At 36.4% G+C, this 14,158-nt stretch overlaps 1 protein-coding gene across 2 annotated transcripts in view; it reads right to left on the bottom strand.

Moving 5' to 3' along the window:
• The window catches only part of LOC115216359, a 42,046-nt gene that overhangs the window by 8,613 nt on the left and 19,275 nt on the right, over positions 1-14,158 (bottom strand). Inside the window, exon 1 of one of the 2 annotated variants that reach the window (XM_029785623.2) lies at positions 3,270-3,625. The exons of the other annotated variant lie outside the window; for it this stretch is intronic. The gene's annotated coding sequence lies outside the window, so the exon portion shown is untranslated. Of the gene's footprint in view, positions 1-3,269; positions 3,626-14,158 lie in introns of those variants that run through there. 2 annotated transcript variants of the gene reach the window in all.

Below are 14,158 nucleotides of genomic sequence, written 5' to 3'. Positions count from 1 at the left end.
TTCATGTGCACAGTTAAACACACTTTCATACAAACAGTCACGCATGCATAATACAGAACGGAACACATAAATGAAGGATGCATTACTTAGTATATATTACATCTAGAGAATTTTGATTAATAAGTCAAATATGCAAATTAAAAGATAATTAATTGCTTTACTAAACAGTGTTGTAAAGGTGAAAAAATAAATTGGGAAAAAAATACACGCCAAAACTAATTAATAAAGGATAATTAGGGAAGGATTGACACAAAATAATTTTTTTTCTGTCTCTTTTTTTCTGATAAATGCATCTTAATAAGTGAGAAGAATTGCATATATCTGAACTATTTCAAAGAAAAGCATAAATTTAATGTTTAAAATAGCTTTAACCAAGGAATGAGATCCAACATTTCTTCACTTTTTCCAGAATTTTCTCTTTATTTTTTTTTTTTGCGAAATACGGAGTTTATGATTCATGTGTGAGTGTGTGTTCTTGATACTCGTTTAGAACAAGTAGTTTTACACCAATTACACTATTTTTTCTTAGTTTAAAGGCCGTGGACTGAAGATGTGAAATTTCCGAAGCCTCTCCCCCACCCCCCTTTCGCGAGCGCGCATTTTTTTCATGATAGTCGTTTAGAGCAAGTTGTTTTACACCTATTACGCTGTTTTTGTTTTTGTTTTTGTGCCCGGTTCAGACGCTTTCGGAAATTCCCGATATAAATATTCCGAGGCCTCTCCCCCACCCCTCTTTCGCGAGAGCGCATTTTTTTTTGTCATATTCGTTTAGAGCAAGTTGTTTTACACATATTACACTATTTTTTTTTTGTTTTGGTGCCCGGGTTAGCTCCTCAGACGCTTTCGGAACTTCCCGATGTGAATTTTCCGAGGCCTCTCCCCCACCCCCCTTTCGCGTGCGCGAATTTTTTTTTTCATATTCGTTCATAGGAAGTTGTTTTACACCTATTACACACATTTTTTTTTTGATTTTCTGATATTTGTTACGCCCTATATTAACCCAAAAATATATATACACACACACATATATATATAAATATATGTGTGTGTATGTGTGCTTGTTCCCCCACCACATCACTTGACAACCAGTGTCAGTGTGTTTATGTCCCCGAAACTTAGCAGTAGGGCAAAAAAGACGAGTAAATACCAAGTTGAAAAAGAATAAGTACTGATGTCAATTCATTTGGCTAAAATTCTTCAAGGTGGTGCCCCAGTATGGCCACAGTCAAATGACTGAAACAAGCAAAAGATAAAGGACGTGTGTGTATGAGAGAGTGTGTGTATGTAAAATAAAACAAAAACGATTGTTTTTGTTTTGTTACATCAACTTACGTACGTTTCATTGACAAAAAACGACTATAAGTTACATAATCAACATGTGAAATCTTCAGTGACAGCCAATGAAGAGATAACAACCAACTGATGATACGAGTACAATAGCACAAACACAGGAATAGGCAGTTTTGAAAATAGGTTATTCATGATGCAATTTAATTTTTAAGTGTGTGTGTATGTATTATTACTGCCTATCCTGTTTGTGCTATTGTACACGTATGGTACCACTAGCGAACAGTGGTCCCGGTGCGCGCACACGCGTACTCGCGCTAGCTTGTCATGACTCGTCGATCCTTACTTTGTGTTCTTGTGTTTCATTTACTTTGTTTAAAAAATTATTCACTTTGTGTTTTTGTGTTTTATTTACTTTAACAAAAATTATTTGCTTTGTGTAAAAAAAAAAAATTAATTTTGTGTTTTATTTACTTTGTTAGGTAGTCGTTATAGGATCGACTACTTACAAACTAGCTAGCGCGGATGCACGACTGCGCGCACCGGGACCACTGTTCGCTAGTATTACCCTTTTCCTATATTTTTACAACAGGTCACAACATTATCCGAGAGGACAGTAATGGGTTGTTTCAAAAACCGAATTGTGCGTCTTTTTAATAAAAAGTATACCAAAACAAAGATTTTGGTAAAAGAACAATATGGTCAACTTTTGGAACGCTCTTTAATGACCTGATGATGGCTTACGACTGGAACGCTTTGCAGACGCACGTACAAATTGGTCTATTTTCCATTTAGTAAATTAATCTGTATCTCGGGCAATAAAAAAAAATGTGGCGCCCCCTTGTCTATTTGAAGAGTAACCTCCCTTCTGGGTAAGAAAGCGTACGAACGCCATGCCGACGGCCGCAAGGTGAAGATCGAAGTGTTCGTGTTGGTACAAGCATAGATCCAATCCAATGAGAAGAGAAAATCAGTAATAGAATATGTTCGAGCGTTGGTGAAAATATTTATAATACGTCTAATCTTAACATATAAAACATAGCTACTGCCATGCTTAAATAAAAGCATGAAAAATAGAACCGAAAGAAATCCTGGTGTTTTAGATAGATATTAAAATGTACCAGCAACGACGGGGGAAATTCCTAACACTTCGGTTATTAAAATACAAACGAAAACTGAATATTATTTACGCACTCTTAAATGTCACAAACGGTTCTTCCACAATGTAATTATCTAATTTAGTTAGTAATTATTATTAATATATTACAATACTGATAGGCGCAGGTGTAGTAAGAAACTTGCTTTCCAACTACGGTTTCCAATTAAGTGCCACTGCGTGACACCTTGGGGGTGGATTTGGGAGACGGAAACTAAAAGATACCGCTTGACAACTGGTGTTGGTTTGTTTACATCCCCATAACCTAACTGTCCGACAAGACCGATGAGAACACATGGCTTTAAAAAATACGGATCGATTTTGTTTGACTGTGACCCTTGAAGGCACAGCTCCAGAATGGTTAAAGTCCAACAAGTAAAATATAAAAGGTATTTGTCTACAGGTAAATGCCTCCTGCGAACCTCACCTTATCATCAAGCGAAGAATATGTACACAGAAAAACCACCTTAAATAGACAAATATTTTTTTAGTATGGACACTCCAGAATAATAATAGTGGGTTTTAAAGAATACTTTGATCGAAATAAAAAATGCGTAAATATTCAGACGGATAACATCAATACACAGAGAAAAGATAGCTTCGTGTTTGTAGTATAAGTAGAAAGCGATGCGTGAAGTTTCTATCCACTTTGATGTGTATTAAACTTACAAAATAAAAATGAGAGGTGTATGTTTTTTTACTTTTTATTTCTCTTTTCCCTCGCCCTTAAACATTACAGGTCAAATTTGACAATAGAAAATAAATTTAGTAGAAAATCGAAGTGAGAAGAAGCAAAAAAGTAATATAAATTTACTGAAAATCTTACCGAAATGTCTACCGCAAGCAAGTTTTATAATCATCCATGAAATATGCTTTGCTATAAATTGTACATATATATATGTATGTATATATATATGTGTGTGTGTGTGTGTGAATGTATGTATGTGATGAATAGATTTGATCTACAGGGTGAACGTTTCTGATTCAGAGCCTAGTTTACAGAAGAAAGAAAGACAAATAAAAAAAGACAGAAAAAGAGAGAGAGTGAGTGATAGATAGAGAGATATGCGGTAACGTTCAAATGGAAAAACCAACGTGGGGTCGAGGAGAGAAACAGGAAGTGAGAATAGCTATGAGTGTGACGGACAAAAAGTGGGGGAGCGGAAAGGATGTGAAAAGGTTGACAAGAGGCGGGATAAATAATGATTGGAATCTGTAAAAAAAGAGGAAAAAAAATAGTGATGGTCTTCGTCGAAATAAATGTTGCTTTTAATTAACAAAAAACGCAAATAGAAAACGAAGCAAAGAAGATAAAATAATGAGGCAAAAGAATTTGAGAAAGAGAGAGAAGGAAAGGCGGATGAAATATAAGTGAGGAAAAGAGAGAGAGAGAGAAGGAAAGGCGGATGAAATATGAGTGAGGAAAAGAGAGAGAGAGAGAGAGAGAAGAAAGGCGGATGAAATATGAGTGAGGAAGAGAGAGAGAGAGAGAGAGAGAGAGGAAGGCTAGACGCCAGGAAGGATTCTGGGTATTTTCTATTTGCTTCCTTCTACATTTTACACACTCTTTTTTCATAGCAACACACCCACCAACACACACGTGTGTATTTGTGTTTGGCCAAAGAGAAGGGAGACAGAGTGAGAAAGAAACATTAGCGACAACAGAGAAATATAAAAGTCAGCAGGCAGCGCGACCAGGGCTGATTCTTTTTTTTTTCTTTTGGCATAATAAACCAACCCACATGGGAAGTAATTTAGTTTGTTTATTTGTCACATACATACGAGTGAGGTCTTTTCTTCGTTAGACAAAACACGTTCAACTTATCCTAAGCATGTTAATTTCTATTATCTTCCCTGTAGTTAATTTCTTTCTGTTCCCTGTTCAGTAAAAAAGGAGCTTTTTTTTATAAACTACAATAATAACCGCAAAGGCATGCGGAGGAATTTCGATGTGGTCGCTTGAGCTACCAGAAATAGCAGCTAAATTTCCATCAGACCCCCACGACTTTATTTATCCCAACATATAGCGAAAGTTAACCCAACTAAATATTAAATTCGGATCTTTTCGGTTTGAACGGCAGTTTTTAACATAATTTCTAGGTAACTAAAAAAGTTTAAACTTCGTATACTGGTAGAATGTGCTTATAAAACATCTTTTTCTCTTGGCTTTATTGAGAAAATTCTGTAGTTTGTAAGATATTTGGTCTTTAATTTCGGTAATTTTAACCAATCAATGACCGTCTATTGAGGTGAAAACATTCTGTGCTGTATGTCCCTCGTTTAAGAAACAGATTGGGTTTATTTACATTTGTGAAGAAAAAAAATACCCTTCCTCCCACCCCTAACCCTAAATCTAAAATAGATTGAAATGCAATAGATCGATAATAGGGTCATAATTATGGGTGACAATTTCATATGACACCGCTAGAAAAAACTGCCGTTTAAACCGAAAAAATCCGGTCTTTCTCTTTTTTTTTTTCATATGGTATGTGATTTGAGAGATTTGAATTTCTAGCATGTTCGAGTGACAACATAGAGCAGGCAAAAGCAATCTTTTTCGAGCAGCCGGCCGCATGAGATACACCTCACCATCAGGTTGGCAGCACGACTAAATAATTTTATGGTAATTTTTCGTTGGGTGTACCATTCAGAAAGTACCGAGGACCACATGTTGCCCCATGACTGACGTAGAAGCTTTTAAAATGTGTTGCTGCAATGTAAAATCAACTTCAGGCGGCTTTTGAAAGGAATTCATAAACATTCCTAAAATACAAATATCGAACTTTTTAAACAACCACCATAAAAATTTAAAAAAAACATACTCATAAACAATAAAATTAAAATTAGTAAAAGGAAAAGAAGTAGTGATGGTCCTCGTCGGATTGCATTAAGGGAAGATAACTTGGGAAGAAGAAGTTTTTTTTCTAAATGGGACTCGGTCTGTTAGAAATAGCAGCAAATATTCCTTAAATCACACCACAGTCTTTAAGTAAAAAGAATAAGACTGGATAATGTAGTTTCTATACACCGTTGAAAGGTCAACGGTTGGGACCGCTCCTCTATGTGCGCATTTATATTAAAAGTATGCATAGATATTACGCGTGATTTTTCATAAAACAGAGCAGCGATTACAAAGCTTTAACATGGACTGACTACAAGTTTTTCAACGACCGTGCGCATAACAAAAACACAATAAAGGGTATATGATTTAATTAATATATATATATATAATACATATATAATGCAAAAACACCCTGCAGACTGCGACATTCAATAGAAGAGAAAGAAGATTTATTCTTTCTCTGCGGGCCCGTACCAATGATTCACAGCCGGGTAGTCGGGGATCCCTGTCATAAACTAAGGCTAGGAAAAGAGTCCTTTATTTCATTGTTGGATTCCTATCGATTCATCAGAAACACCAGCTTCACGTTTTTGGTTTTTAAGATTGAAAGAATTTAAAAACTAGAAAGTTTGAAGATGTTATAAAGAAAAGATGAAAATGAAGGAAAAAGCGAAACAGTGGAACGAAATAAATGTTAGGAAATCGAGCAGATATAAAATACAGACACGTAGTAAGATGTTACTGTTTGTAAACAAAGGAGCACGAAATGGAGATATATTTTATACTAATTTTCGTAACCCGATCTTCACGAATTCGTGGGTGTGTCATTTAAGTAGTGTAGACAGAGAACAATGATGACTAAAACTAGTAAGTATTATCGATAGGCATCAGAACAATGACATTGTCAAACAGCTTTCAAATGGACACAACCAGAAAGGGGAAAGCAAGGAAGAGCGAAAACTATAAGACGCCGAGCATTCATATCCAACACAAAAGAAGCCAATATCATCACTTGGCTAGATTTGGCCAGATGTAGAGAAAACTGCGGCCAACAAAAACCAGTGACGTCAACGGAAATAAGTGTTGACGGACGCGTGGGAATGTGTTCATAGACACACATACACTACAGTGTACACGCTATCTTAAAGATAGTGCAATAAGCCTATCCAGCGATATGGTATTTTATAAGTGACTAAATTGCTATTGCGCATGTGCAAACACACACACACACACACACACACACACACTTGATGAGTCTTTTTTTACCACAGACCGACGAAGAGAAATATATTTGCATTTACTGGTAACGTTAAACTGCAATCGTTAACAGGAAAACTTCGCAGTTTTCCTTCCAGATACATACGGTGACAGTAGCATAAAACACAAAATATTAAATAATAAATTACATGAAATCAAGAATTACGTAATTTTACATTCATTAACATACATTTGTTTCAGCTAAAAGAACTTCACAGTGCAAAGAATTGAATGCTGCCCTGTACTCCTGTAGCTTCGTCAGCGATAAAATTAATATTAATTTTAGAAAGAGCCTTGATTAATACACACATACACAGACGTATGAGTTAGTATGTGTATATATACACATGCATTTATACAAAGACACATGAATACATATACACACGCATATAGAAATATATATATATATTCTGGTATAGCCACCGAAGATGGAGCTATTTCTAGCACTAGAGTTAGCCACTTATCGTTAACTCTCTTATATTTATATATAAATTTGTACTCCCTGGTTTCTATGTGCTAGGCCACTTGGTGTTAAACTGACGGTATTATTAAATTAATATCTAATTTTTCACCCTCATTTATGAATATATATATATATATATATATATATATATAAACACACACAACACGTATTATGGCTGCTGAGTAGTAGTAGTAGTTTCAGGCAGTGGAAAGTATCCTTCGCTTCTTACTTGGGATGTTATGAAGTAGTGGCTATTAGTGGTAGCAATGGTAGTGACACAGTAGTAATAGTATCTGTGACAGTCTATTAGTAGCAGCAACAATGGTATTAGCCATAACAGTAGAGGCTGTATCAGTCCCAATAATGGTAGCAGCCATCATTACAGTGGCTGTATCAGTCTGTTGTTGTAGTAGTAACAAAATCAGTAGGAATTGTTGTTTTTTTAGTTATCATCCTTTCTTTCCCACAGTATCCGATTATGAGAGTTGTTGTTTTTTTTTGTTGATGGATTACTATTATGCAATCCTCACTAATAGTTGAGGGAGGTCATGAAATTTGTGTTATTCCTTATCTCTACATGTGTCTATATGTTTACCAAGTTCGATTTGTATTCTGGTATTATAATTTTTTATCTATACAGTCATGCACTGTCTTCAGGACACGCCAGTTTGCCTCATGTAGTTCTCCCCACATCCTGAGTATATAACATAATTGTACAGATTAGATTTTCAGATGCACAGGTTACAAATTATTTTTTACTATGGAACGCTGTCCTTCTTTCAAATGAATCTTCAATTCTTTTGACAGATTTAAACATATGCCAAAGTTGGATCTTCCACATTTTTTTTAATGCTGATTGTTATTATTGTATAAAGTTTGGCCTTTGTTAATTTTTCAGTGATTTTCAACTGTCTTTTGCTTTTTATGATAAGTATTTGGAGGATTTGGTTCAGCCTGAGGGTCCTTTTTCAGTCAGTATCGGTATGTTTTGAAATATGATGTTATAAGCCTCATTGTTAAGATTGCTTGCCTTAGTTCCTGAATACTTAATTTCTTGGTTTGTTGTATTCAATTAAGGATGGTGGAAAATTCCTGTCCAGAAGTGAAATCCTTAACGCCTTTAAGTAATGGGTCACAGATGTTTTCATCAGATAGTTTTGTAGATCCTTTTGATAAGGTTATGTGGGGGATTTACTTGCATGTTTCTCGGACAGCATGAATTGAAAGGTAAATAGTTTTAGTATACATAGCTTTAAAGTATATGTTTACCTCTGTTTCATTGATGACATTTTTCCTAAATCTAAAAACTGGAGTTGGTTATGACTATATTCCATAGCAAATTGAATATTTTTGTTGATTCCATTGACTAGTATTTAAAATTTATCTATGCTTTATGCTTTAATAACAGAGAATGAAGTAGTCATTGAGGTAACTTTTCCAATTTTCTTGTATATATTTAAAGAATGAGTTCTCATATTTTTGTAAAACTTTTTGGTATAGTCATTTCTAGATATCCTATAACTAAATTTGCAAAGGAGGGAGCCGTTTTTGTTCCCATTATGGCCTCAGATTTTTGTTGGAAAAAGTTGTCATTCGACATAAAATAGTTATTCTCTAAGACAAATTTTAGTCCTTCCATGATTGACTCCTTTTCTATGTGTTGTGGTATTTCAACTGAATAAAGATTTTCAAATCCACAGATGAAGAGTTGCTGTTGTTTAAAATGGATCTCTGATCCTTCTCATAGATTTAGAATATATCAGGCTGAGTAAAAAGTAAGCAACATTTTGAGACATGAAATTCATCACAATATATTCCAACAATGTGGAAATTTTATTGATCAAAGTAAGTATCATTACAATCAACACATTTTTGCCGAGTTACAAGTTTGTTTATTCCGGTAACATAAAACTCTGGAGTTCTGGAGCTGATGAGCTCTTTGAACACACTTTCAGCATCGGTTTGATTTTTGAACTCCTTATCTAGCAGGAAACCATCAAGATGCTTGAAAAAGTGGTAGTCAATAGGATAAAGGTCCGGGGAATAAGCTGGGTGGGGAAGAAATTCATAGCCAAGTTCCCTCAACTTTCAGAGTGTAATTAGTGAAATGTGTGGTTGAGTATTCATGAAAAATGATCGGCCCTCTTCTGTTGACCAGTCTGGGATGGAGGAGTAGCAGTTTTGTGTTCCTTTTGGCAATTTCATGTTTCTACAGTAAGGGTTTTTCTGGGTTGTAAGAAGTTATAGTGGATGAGTCCAGCAGTACACCACCAGACAGTCACCATAACCTTTTTGAAGAGCTTGAGTTTAGGGAAGGTTTTCAATGATTCATTTTCATCCAGCCACTGAGAAGAACATTTTTTATCATTGTACAGAATCTACTTTTCATTGCAAGTTACAATACGGTCGAGAAATGGATCGGTCTGGTTACAGAGAAGAAGTGATGAGCAAATTGTGTATCTGCACATTTTCTGATTTTCATTCAAATCATGTGGTACACATTTGTTGAGCCTTTTTGATTTTTCCGATCAGGTGAAAATGGTTGTAGGCAGTTTTCTGGGTAACTTGAAGTTCTATTGCCAGTTATTGAGTGGTTTTACGTGGATCTTTCTTAATGACAGTCTTTAATTGGCCATCATCAATGACAGATGGCGTCCACTACGCTCACAATCTTCAAGGCTCAGGTCTCCAATGCGAAATTGTTTAAACCACTTTCGATCTGACCACTCACTGGTCATTTCCTCACCAAATGTTTTGTTGATATCGCAAGCTGTTTCAGCTGCTTTATATCCTTTTTTGAAATTGAATAGCAAAATTGCTCAAATATCACGCTTTGACAATTCAATTTCAGATGATTTTAACAACAGTAAGAAAATATCAATGCTAATTTATTGATGTATTTGGGCAAGTCTGCATTACGAAACAATTGCAAAAAGATGTTTAAAGATTCAAAACTCTGCAAAAATCTGGTGCACATTCTTTATAATTCAAAGCGCTGCTTACTTTTTGCTCAACTTGATATTACAGTTTGACCATCTGTCCTTTTTTAAGTCAACCATACTTTTATAAGCCAACAAATAAAACCTATTTTTACACTGGCTGTTTGTAGGTTATTTAGCATATCAAAGTTGTCTCTTATGAAATTTCTGACACATTTCAGAGATGGCCTGAATAGGATGTCTAACAAGCTACTTGAGTGGTTTCCTCATGCAGAACCAGCTATTATTGTTTGTAAATCTCACAATGAGAGATATTCAGCAACAGAGCTTAGGAGTAAAGATTGTTTGCCAACACAACATGGCAGTGCTGATTTAGGGCAAATATTGCTGTAATTTAGCCCCAATAGACATCATCTCCAGCTGGCTATATGACATGAACTGTGTCCTTATATTTTTTAACAAGGGAATCACATATTGTTTTGAGCCGAGTGGAAGTGCTAGATTCCCTTGTTCGAAAATATAAGGACACAGATCGTGTCGTATAGCCAGCTGAAGACAATGTCTCCTGGGGCTAAATTACAAGCAACATTCGTCCTAAGCCAGGACTACCATGTTATGTTGGCAAACAATCTTTACTCCAATTATATATATAATATATATATATGTATGTATGTATGAATATATAGACATATATACAGACATATATATATATATGAAAATATAGACATATATATATTATATATATATATATATATATATATATATATGTTAACTGTTATCGCCATATTAATATGGCAGTCTTATAGATATAAGACTAAAGCTGTCGCTGATTACCTCCATGAGGCCATCGCCTTAAGCTAGCTATTTGACACACAAACTGCGTCCATTATAACCTTCGAACAAGGGAGGTCAGCCGCTTCACACTGCCAGTCAGACAGCTACAGACGCGTTTCAGGGTAGTTGCCCTTTATCAATGCAGCGTAGTCAGACCCAGCAGGTGTCGCTACTGATCGTCTCTGTTCGAAGGCTTTATTTACCTAGTTTCGGTGGAATACATCCACTTGTTTTCAATAATAGAAATATTAAAATTACTAAGTCTCTCTAAAAGAGATTACGGCAGCGTTACTGGAAATTAATTGTTATCGCCATATTAATATGGCAGTCTTATAGATATAAGAATATATCCTTTATAGGGATTAATTCCGAAATTGATTCAATATAGAGATAACGAAATTTAAATTTTCTAAAGGTTAGTTGCCTGCTTTCAGTTCAATTTTCCTGTAACAAGTGGATTATAGGTGGATAAATCAGTGTATTGGCTATAGAATAACCTTCTTTAGCCCTTAATTATAAGATATATATATATATATATATATATATATATATGCATTCACGTGAAATGTGCTTTGTTATGTTGCACATGTCTTTTCATTGTATATTCTTGTTATATTTTAGCTCTTGGACAACTGTAAATGCAGCAGACCTATGATTAAAAGTATTGCACTTGCAACCACCTTATGCTTTACATATTGGAAGAGGAATCCAACATCAGAACACAGCAAAATCACATTTTAGCTTCTGCACATTCAATGTTTACCTAGTTTCGGTAAAACACGTACCAACACACACATATGTACTTCAAAGATGAGCAACAAACAATTCATTGAAGGAAAGGGTGCAAAATGGACTCAAGATCACTTCTGCATATGTACTGCATGAAATAATAATGGATGTACATCGTATTTAGCAGCAGTTGTTTATCGGGTGACAATGATGGTAAAAATTAAATAGGATGACAAATAAAGATGTGACAAAACATTTCTAAATCAAGCAGGTACTAAGCGCTAAGAGCACCATCCGAGCGTGATCGTTGCCAGAGCAGCTGGCTGGCTTCCGTGCTGGTGGCACGTAAAAAGCACCATTCAAGAGTGATCATGACCAGTGTTGCCTCACTGGCACTTGTGCCAGTGGCACGAGAAAAAGCATTCGAGCAAGGTCGTTGCCAGTGCCGCTGGACTGGCTCCTGTGTAGGTAGCATGTAAAAAACACCATTTGAGTGTGGCTGTTGCCAGTACAGCCTGACTGGCCCTTGTGCCGGTGGCACGTAAAAGCACCCACTACACTCTCAGAGTGGTTGGCATTAGGAAGGGCAACAAGCTGTCGAAACTCTGCCAGATCAGATTGGAGCCTGGTGCAGCCATCTGGTTTGCCAGTCCTCAGTCAAATCGTCCAACCCATGGAAAGCGGACGAAAAGTCCAACCCATGGAAAGCGGACATTAAACGATGATGATGATGATGATAATATTGGGTTGGATTGCTTATGTTCAGTCCCCTGCAGGACAAGAACCTCAGCTTGTCCTCTCTACCAACAACAGTCTGATGTAGAAGCCATGAATTTGAACTTGAGATCATACTCGGATGAGCCAGCTCTTCCACACTGGCTTGATATGGCTTAGCAGAGAGGTGCAGTATTAGCAGTGGTTGGGTGGTAAGCTTGCTTTCCAACTGCATGGTTCTGGGTTTAGTCTCAAAGTGATGAAAATGTTTTGGCAAATCAAATTTAAATGCTGAAGTGAATCTAACAGTTTTTGTGTGTGTTTTAAATGGCTTATAAACATCTTCCATGCTGCAATTGTTTTTGTTTCAGCACACAATCTCAGATTAGGTCACTTGCTATGCAAGTACATCTCCGTAATGATATAAAGAGTTAACAAAGAAACTTTTAATATTAGAAACTTTAAGCGAACACAATGTTGGTGACATTTTCTGACATTGTAATTATACCTAAGGTTCAATGTGTGGTCCCTGACAAAACAACACAGAACAGTCCGTTCATGAATAGACAAGTCAAGAAAAACAGACTTAGTTTACTCAGCATGATTACAGTCTGATAATAGAAACAAGTAGGGACTAGTACAGCTGTGTGGTTAAGAAATGAGTTTCCCAACCAAGTGGTTTCAAGTTCAATCCCACTGCATGGTACTTTGGATGTCTTCTATTATAGCCCCAAACCAACTGATGACTTGAGTCGATTTGAAAGACAAAAACTGGGAGAAACCCATCATCATCATACAGTGTTTTAAATCCAGCTTTTGTCCCTGTTAACGGGGGTGGCCAGATCTACCTCAACGCCATAGCAACTGCCCTCACACCATCTTTTCCCAGTTTTGGGCATCCTCCTTTTTCAAACCAACCCTCCCAATCTCCTCCTCTACCTGTCCCCCTCCACCTTTTTCTCGGTCTACTTCACTTTCACGCTGTATTTACTTCAAATGTAATCACCTTCCTCAGAACATGCTCTTCATCCCTCCTCAACACATGCCCATACCACCTCACTCCACTCACCCTTGCCAACCATTCCACCGATTTGTCCAACCCCAGCATCCCCATCAAATCCTCAGTCCTCCTCTTATCAAACATATATATATATATATATATATATATATATATATGTGCGTGTTTGTGTCTTCTTGGCTTGACATTGTGTGATATTTGTAAACAAGCATCACTGCTGTAAAAGATCTGCTTCAATGAATGCTGTCTGATCCATGAAATCATGGAAAAGGGGGGGCATTAAAACAGTGATGATGAGGAAGATGATATATTCAGTGTGGCAGTTTGGCTGGCAAACATGAGATTCTGAGGTCCATCTCACTATGCACACCTTGAGTAAGCGTTCTGCAATAACATTTGGTCAATTCAAGACCTGTTAGTGAAATAGTGGAGATGGAAACTATGTGAAATCTCACCAGATGGAAAATAGTTGTCAGGCAGATGCTGAGTGGTTGGTGTTAGGAAGGGCATCCAGCTGTAAAAATCCTGCCAAAACAGTCACAGATGTTTGGTGCATGGCCAGCTCTTGTGATACTGTACCACTCATGCTAGCATAGAAGATGGATGTTAAACAATGATGATGATAATGATGATGATGAAGTGCCTGTTGAATACTCTATAATTGAATGAGTAAGTGGTTTTGTTGGTTGAACAATTGACAAAAGACAACTACACTAAAAAGCCTCTTGATTCAGTTAATCTGCTGAAAAATAATGGCAATCATCAACAGCATTGTTTAATGTGCATATTCAATGCTGGCTGGGGTTGAATGGTTTAGCAGGATCCGATGTGACCAAGAACTGCATTGTGCTCCAGTGTCTGTTTACGCATGGTTTCTACAGCTTGATGCCCTTCCTAATGCTACCACTTTACCGCATTG

This window comes from Octopus sinensis, linkage group LG10 (genome assembly GCF_006345805.1).
Source record: "Octopus sinensis linkage group LG10, ASM634580v1, whole genome shotgun sequence".
Taxonomy (NCBI): Eukaryota; Metazoa; Mollusca; class Cephalopoda; order Octopoda; family Octopodidae; genus Octopus; species Octopus sinensis.
Note: the sequence above shows the minus strand (reverse complement) of the source record. Positions and strands in the feature narration are given on the sequence as shown.